The sequence below is a fragment of the Canis lupus genome, chromosome 15, assembly GCF_011100685.1.
Source record: "Canis lupus familiaris isolate Mischka breed German Shepherd chromosome 15, alternate assembly UU_Cfam_GSD_1.0, whole genome shotgun sequence".
NCBI lineage: Eukaryota > Metazoa > Chordata > Mammalia > Carnivora > Canidae > Canis > Canis lupus.
In genome coordinates this window covers 33,053,507-33,061,345 of record NC_049236.1, presented here as the reverse complement: position 1 = coordinate 33,061,345, position 7,839 = coordinate 33,053,507, and the positions used below count along the sequence as shown (strand labels likewise).

Genomic DNA, 7,839 nt, shown 5'->3' with positions numbered 1-7,839 from the left:
TTTTTTTTTTTTTTTTGGTTTAATTTAATACTTCGATTTTCGGGAAGGAACCAGATCAAGCTTTTTAGGCATTATCTGCCTGGGACGTGCTGAATTAATTGCAGGCTTCATTTTGTAGGAGTCAGTATCAATGGATGGGGTGCTAGCTCAGCCCTTTTGAAAGCAACAGACGGAGGTGGCTCCAATAATTACATTAAGACCGTGGATACACACTTGCCTTGGGGATTTGGAGTTGGGTTTAATCAAATCTGGATTTGACATTTCACAGCCCACATCAAGGATTTCTACAAAGGAACATCAGAGCATTGCCAGCTATGATCTTGCTCTTACTTACTGCCTCCTCCTGAGTAACTGAACAGGCCTTGTGCTAATCTTGTTGATGCTTTGGCTACATCTCTACCCTGCTGCATAGCACTCAGAGCATCTGTAGGCTATAGTTTCTTTCAGTGAAAAGGCATTCATTTAGTGCCCATCATGGCCCAGGCCCTGGGCTGGGATCTAGGAGAGACATGATAGTGAGCAAGACTGACCAGATCCTGAGCTACCATCATACTTACATGGAGAAGGGACCACAAAAGCCCAACCCATGCCTCTAAAGTAAGTAACCATTTGTCTTCATTCATACACCTACCATGTACTAGGAGGTGGTACTTGCCCTTGAGTCCAGTGGTTATCAAACGTGAGTCCCCTAAGAAGCCCCGGGGATGCCTATTTAAAATGGGAGTGAGGTATTTGTGCTTTTCATAGGCAGACATTCTGGAGGCGGTTGTTCTTTGAGCCATATTCTGAGAAATAATGATAAAAGTAGAAGTGGTGCCAACAAACATTTGCTAATGTGGTATAATGAAAGCTGCCCCTGTCACAGTGAAGGCTTAGAGGGGAAAGAGCTTCATTGGGGAGGCCAGGGAAGGTTCCTGAGATGAAGATCTAGCTCTTGCAGGATAACAAAGAGTTTCACAGCTGACCATACCACAGGCAGAATGCTGGACGGGAGGGAGAAGTCCAGGTGGAGAAGACAGCAGGTAGAGGACACCGAGGTGTAGCAAGTGTATGTGTTTGGGTGCCCTGTGAGTGTAGAGCTGAGAGGGAGAGCCCCAGACACCCCAGAGGCAAAGCAGGCTGGAGGCAGGGCATGGAGGATCTCGAAAGCCAATCGTGTTCAGAATTAGAGCTGAACTGCCAGCCTCAGGAGGAGCAGGGCTGCCAGCTTCACCCTAATGCCCTTAGCATTAGGCCAGCATCCTCCCTGCACCTGCTCCCCACCTTACTCTCCATTCACTGGCTTCGTAATTCTCTTGGATCCACCTCACATCTTCTGGCCCCAAATTTCTACTCCTTTAGGAACAAGTAAAAAAAAGATGCAGCTCGAACACCTGTAACATAATGCACTAAGTTTTAGAAAGGATGCCCGAGAGCATATTAAGCCTAGGTGAAGTCATTTCACTTAGAGGGTGGCCTTGAACAAGACCTTCTATATATTAGTGATCCACTTATTAGTGGATCCTAAGTTTCTTAAAACCATGACAGTCATTGGCTGTTTGTAAAAAAAAAAAAAAAAAAAAAAAAAAAAAAGGATCTTTTTTACTAATTCATCACTAAGTGTGATGAATTAATACCAAATCAATGATTTGGGGAGCCACAGCTGGAAAGGAATACAAAGATGCATAAATGTGGGCTATTTCTCTGGCAAGACATCATCAATTCACAATGATTGGAAGAAAACAACTACTAGCATAAATATATGAATATTTTGAATTGTGGACCATCACAAAGCATTCAGTCTTATTTTCGAGTGTAAGAATTCAAACTGAGTTCCTATTGGAATTGGATCCTCAAGGCCTGCTGAAATAAATTATTTAGAGTGATTTGTAATGGAACATATCAATGTCTTTTTCTGTAAACAGTCCTTCCACATTTTTTAAATGGTCCATGATTCTATACGACTTTAACATTCTCCTTGAAAAGGTGAATGCATCATTCATTTCTTTAGCAAACCTATTGCTACATGAAGTGCAAGATAAATTTTAAACTCAGCCCCAGCATCAACTGTTACAGATTAAAAATCTGTCTCACTCTCTTAAGAGTAAGAGAAACATATTTCGGCAACCAAAATTCATTAAAAAAAAAAAAAAAAAAAGTCAGAAGTAGTGAGGTGTTTCTGTGTTAGCCCCAGCTTCTTTCCACAGGTTATTATTCTTGTCTCTAAGACTCTAGGTCAGCCGTGGAATCAGGTTTCAAAAGCCTTTAGTTCTGCAAACATCCAAAAGTCATGAAAAATTCTCATTAAGCCCATTGGCAGTGTTCCTCGTAAACAGCAACTGCCCCTCCTTCCCACAATGCTGGGCTATGAGAACCTGGGGAGCTGCCTGCAGCAAATACTCACCCAGAGTTCTCACCACACACACGTTTCCATGAAAAACAAGCACCAATGGGGCTGGCAGGAGGGGCAGACACAGAGTGCCCATCCATCCCCAGTGCTGCTCGGGCCCATTCCTGATTGCTTTAAGGCTAGCAGCTGATTTGCAAGCATTGGAAGGAATTCTGTATGAAGGTTTTTGCCAATCAGCAGGGAGGCCAAGACTCCCCTTCTTGGCTGCTCCGCGTGGAGCTGGTCTCCCTGTGGTTCGGGAGGTTCTCTCCCTCTCCATCACAGCTTCCAGGGTGGTAGGTCTGGTCTCTGCAGCTGACACAGAGGCAGAGGGATGGGGTGTGTGTCCGGTCAAGACCCTACATTCATTCCAGTTCTGCTAGCACTGTGTCTGACACACTTCAAGGGAGGCCTCGTTGCTGTGGTGAGCATCAGTTTAGGTGAATAAATTCACGTCCTTCGGGATTTTATAAACTTTTAACTAGAGCCCCTCATAATGTGGATCCCTCAAGGCCTAAGAGGCATAATTATTCTATTCTGTCCTCACAGGACTCTCTTTTCATCTATTCCATTGATTTTGCCACACTTTGCTGGACTTTGCAGCACTGTTCTGTGTCTTTTGAGAATTCTGTTGAGAGACTGATTTGGTATAATGGGTAACCTCACAATCCTTTTAGTTTGTAAGCCCAGAGATGAAACAGAGGCTCTGCTGTGAAACTGCACTGTGACCTAGGACAAGGTGCTTAACTTTCCTGAGCCTCTTTACTCACCACTAAAGTTTAAAGACCAACAGTATGTTCTTTATCAGGTTGTTATAAGAATTAAATAAATTATCACATGTGCCCTATTAGAACAGCACCTGGTCCATATAAATGTAAGTGTGATAATTTGGAAACACTGATAGAACGAGATAACTGAATTTTTCATTTCTTCATATGAATATTCGACACACTATAATCTATGCATTTGCTAAGAATACAATTCCAGAAGTTTTCTGACCAACGACAAGTTGCAGTTGAATCCATCGAGCTTTAAAGTGGTAGCTGCTGGAATGGTGTTGACTTTGCCCATGCCATGTACAGGAGCACACTATGCACTTTACTTAAGGCCATATTTAGTATTTATCTTTTATTCCATGCTTACTCTCATGTAGGTGCTGCATTAGGCAGTGATGTCTGAAAGAACAAATCGAAGCCTACCCTTAGAAACCTTTCAGTGTGCTCACAGTGTGCGCATAATTACCATAAGCTTTGTTCCTCTGTATTAGTGTTTATACACTGGAACAAACAGTCTTGATGTCTCAGTGACTCAATAAAGTCTTGCATTTATTCATGTTATATTAGCGATCTATTGCCGTGTAGCGAATGGCCTGAAAACTTGGCAGTTTAAAACCAAATATTTATTATCTCTCTCAGTCTCTGAGAATCAAAAATCCAGGAGCAGCTTAGCTGAGTGATTCGAGTTCAGTTTGTCACCCAAATCATATTGAGACTGCTGGAGTTGTAGGTTAGCAACTCCCTGAACTAGCAGGCCTCAACTCCTTGCTGGCTGTCTGAGGGAAGCCTCCATTCCTTACCATGTGGGCATATCCTTGGGCTGCCTAGGTAAGCCCAAGACAGGACAAATGACTTCCTTGAGAAAGAGTGGTGACAGAGGGAAAGAGAGACAATGAGCGTGCAAGCTCCAACACAGAAGCTATGGTCTTTAGTGATTTAACCTTACAAGTGACATACCATCACTTCTGCCGTACGCTATGTGACCCTGGTACCTTTTGGGAGGTAAATACACAGGATATGAAAATCAGATGTGATGGTTGGACTGTCGACCACACAATGAACATGTGTCATAGTCTACTGTGAGTCATTGGTCAGGAGAGACAGAAAAAGGCAGAGTCTGTGTGTTCACACAGTCTTATTTCAGGACCCAAGTTCCTTCCATCCAGAGGCTCTTCCTTATGCTCTTGGCATTCCTCACCTTCACTCTGCACCTTGCCAGGAGATCGGGAGCCTAGTGTAGAGGATGAATGTAGGAGTTGCCCACTAGATTCTAGTAGCCAGACTGGAACATTGTATACATTACTTTGGCCCACATTCCATGGGCTAGAAACCACCTAATTGCAGGGGTGGCAGGGAAGTGTGTTCTATCTGTGACTTGGGATTTAAAAGGAATGGGATTTGGCGAATCTCTTTTCTACTTGAAAAGAGACTGTACATTTAAACAGCTTATTTAAAAAAAAAAAAAAGCAGTCTGTTCAGTTTTAATACAACAACAAAAAAATATGATTGCCTGCCACTACGCGACAAAGCGACTGATTGATTGCATATTTTCACCTTTTCAATGCATTGTAAATGCAGCCCCTATTTAAGGGGCCCATAAGCAGGTGGTGGAGAGCAGATCCTGAACCATTAAGTTTGCTGCTTTTTCAGGAATACTATTAGGATGCTGGCAGGAACAAGTCTTGCCTTGTTTCCCAAGTGGGGAAAAAAGAAAGTCTTTGTTCCCAAGCAAATGAAAATACAAATCACAAGACTAAAATTATGAATGCAAAACAATATATTAAAATGTGGCTTGTATTTGCATGCATTTTAATATGCATCTGTCATTCCTTTTGCTAAATTCAGTAGGCGCTGAAAATATTAAACAACTGAGTACAATTAATAATTAGAGGAATTGTTTTAAGATATATTTCAACCTATGTTTCTATTGCCAAACCTCTTGGTCTTTCAGGGCTCTAAGATGTCAAAACATATCATTTTATTGGTCAGATTTCAGATCTTTGTGGCTTGAGAACAAGTCATGAAAATATTTTTTTACAAATTGATGTGATAACACTCGAAAGATTAGAACATGACTGAAACCATTTCTAGGATAGAAAATCACATCTAAATTTGAAAGCTGGAAAAGGCTTTGGAGATACTTTGGATTAGATATTTTCATCTCTCCTATTTATCCTATTTATTCTCAAGTCTGGCTGTCTTTATTCTCCATCCAATGAATGAATGTCTCATCCAACAGACTCATGAGAAATTTAAGACCCCTTTTTCCAAAACCCCAATTCGCTAAGCCTTCTGCTCCAGTTATCTTTGCAGTCAAAGTTTTCAGTCACAAATGCCTCTTCCTGGGGACCGTTTACCTGGCTTTCAAAAGCAAACCCCCAAAAGAGAAATCACTTTTAGGGCAGTAGCAGAAATGAACCTAAATTTCAGTCAGACTTTGAATCCTTGCTCTCTGCACCTCAAGGCTCCTGGCCCAGGGAAGAATCTATTTCATGAGAACCTAGCTCTAAGTCATAAACTTGAAATACATCAAGCTCTTTGTTGTTAATTGGCACTTACCTCACCTGAGGGCCTTTGCCAAGGAGAGCAGAGGGGTTAATGGGGAAGGAAGAAAGGAAAGAGCCTGGAGCTCTGGAAAACAGTCCCAGCCACATGTGATTTTTCAGCTGGGGGACTTCCCACCCCTCAGTATGCTAGAGCAACAAAGTAGCCTATGTGCTTTCTCAAACCTCCGCTGTTTGTTTGGGGGGTAATGCTCAGACTGGGGCTCGAGTGATAACTGCTTCATGTAATTATGAAGACAGCTTGAACACTATGCCCCTCTTTGTTTCGGCCTCCAGATGACGGCTGTCTAACCGCTGTTTGTGCCAGTTTTATTTCAAAGCACTTTTCTTTCCATATTTCAAAGGTCAGTGTGTTTACTGGTGGCCAAAAAGAGCCTGTGTGTAAGAGAAAGAAACACATGTGGTTGAGTGGCAGAACTGGATGAGGAGTAGGGAGTACTGGACTTGAATCCTAGATTGGCTTCTAGATACGTGAAAGAGTGAAAGAGCTGAGAATATTTGCCCTCTTCTTTTTCATTACATAGAAAGGAGGGGAGGTAAGTATCAATGGCCTCTTTTAGGGGAAAAAAATGTAGAAATCTGGTTTAGGAAGAAGAAATGTGGGTATTTCCAGTAAAGAAACATTATCAAATATGCAGCCAAGAAAACGTCTACTTCATCTTCTCAAAATGGAAATATTTCCCCCTTCAAAGAAAGCAGGCTGGATATTCTGGCCACCTTTAGAAACCTTGAGATTGTTTTTGGTCAAGGAATATTAGCACAGGGAAATAAAGCAAACCACAAACACTTTCTCAGGAGGCTCAGTTGGCTTTCTGACATCATTACTTCAAACATCAAGGTTGATCAGACCGTTACCTGCCCATATATAAAACATTAGTGTTTCTATTATGAATATTTGAGAACAGCATCAGATTTCAATTACATAAGCTTAATAACTATTTCAAATGTTCTTCATGATTCATTTTCTTCTGATCTGTGTTTTCCCCATCTATCTTCCTTCAATTCTCTGTGTGTTGAGCTCCCAGGGAAAAGAGATGCATACAACTGTTGTAATGGTACAGAGCACCTATTCTCAAACTAGATTTGCCGGCGTTCAGGTCTTGATCCGACCACTTATTAGCTGTGTGACCTTGCATCAGTCGCTTAAACTCTGCCTCTGTACCCTGCCTACGAATAATACAGGTGTTGTGAGGATGGAATGGGTTGACACGCGTGAGGTAGACAGAAGAGTGCCGGGCATTTAGCAAGCATCCAAACTTGAGCTAATCATGAAATGAATTCTACTTTTGGGGAAAAAAAAAAATCTTCTCTTTTGTGCTAGTATTTTTCTTCTTGAATCAATCCACCTACACCTGTAGAAATAAAAAAAAAAAAAGTAAATTTGCAAATGCCAAGGAAACGGTGCCTACACCTTAAAAGGCGGCAGAAAGTGAAATAGAAAAAGAGATTGGACATGTCTGCGACTTAATCTTCCAGGTCCTGTGGTTAAGTCAGGGTACTTTCTGCTCGGAGTTTGCGCAAGACCAGCAATTCTTGGCGATTCTTGGCCGTGCCTCTGGAAGGGATACAAGTGGGAGAAAGGCTAAGGCGAGGAAGCCCGAAGTGCACTGCGCACGTCGTCTAAGCCTTGCATTTTTACCTTCTGGAATCTACGGCTTGTCACAAAGAAAACGCGGTTCGGCGAAGCGCAGAGACTTTTCAAAGTCTGTTGAGCCGGGCAGGGACGCGGCTGGGAGGCGAAGCACTCCTTACTGGATGCACGAGTCGCCGGTCGCCTTCCTCCGTCACCTGCTGAGGAAGGACGCAGCCCAGGGCCCAGGTGGGGGCCGGGCTCCCGGGGACCGGCCCCCACACAGACAGCGCCAGCGGGAGCCGCCCGCATTGGTCTCTAAGCCATTCCTACCCCCTGTTCAGATGAAGTAGCCTCATGGGGCAGTTTGCCGCGAACCGTGTAATTCTAGGCATCCACGGGAGGGCACTTTGGAAAGTAACGTCCTTTTCGCTGCTGAACCCAGGACTGGCTCTCGGGCGCAGCCACTCGGTCGGCGGCCCGCGCTCCGCCCCCAGCCCTTCGGATCTCCGCAGAAGCAGAGGTTCATGGGAGACGGTGCCGCACATGCGCAGAGCCTCG

At 43.4% G+C, this 7,839-nt stretch overlaps 1 long non-coding RNA gene across 1 annotated transcript; it reads right to left on the bottom strand.

Annotated features, from left to right (window-relative positions):
• Positions 1-5,100: 5,100 nt before the first annotated feature.
• LOC119876995 lies at positions 5,101-7,802 on the bottom strand. The gene is made up of 2 exons (XR_005369963.1): positions 7,348-7,802; positions 5,101-7,060 (listed from the first exon to the last, which is right to left on the bottom strand). It is a non-coding gene; the product is annotated as an uncharacterized LOC119876995 (long non-coding RNA).
• Between the last annotated feature and the right edge of the window lie 37 nt (positions 7,803-7,839).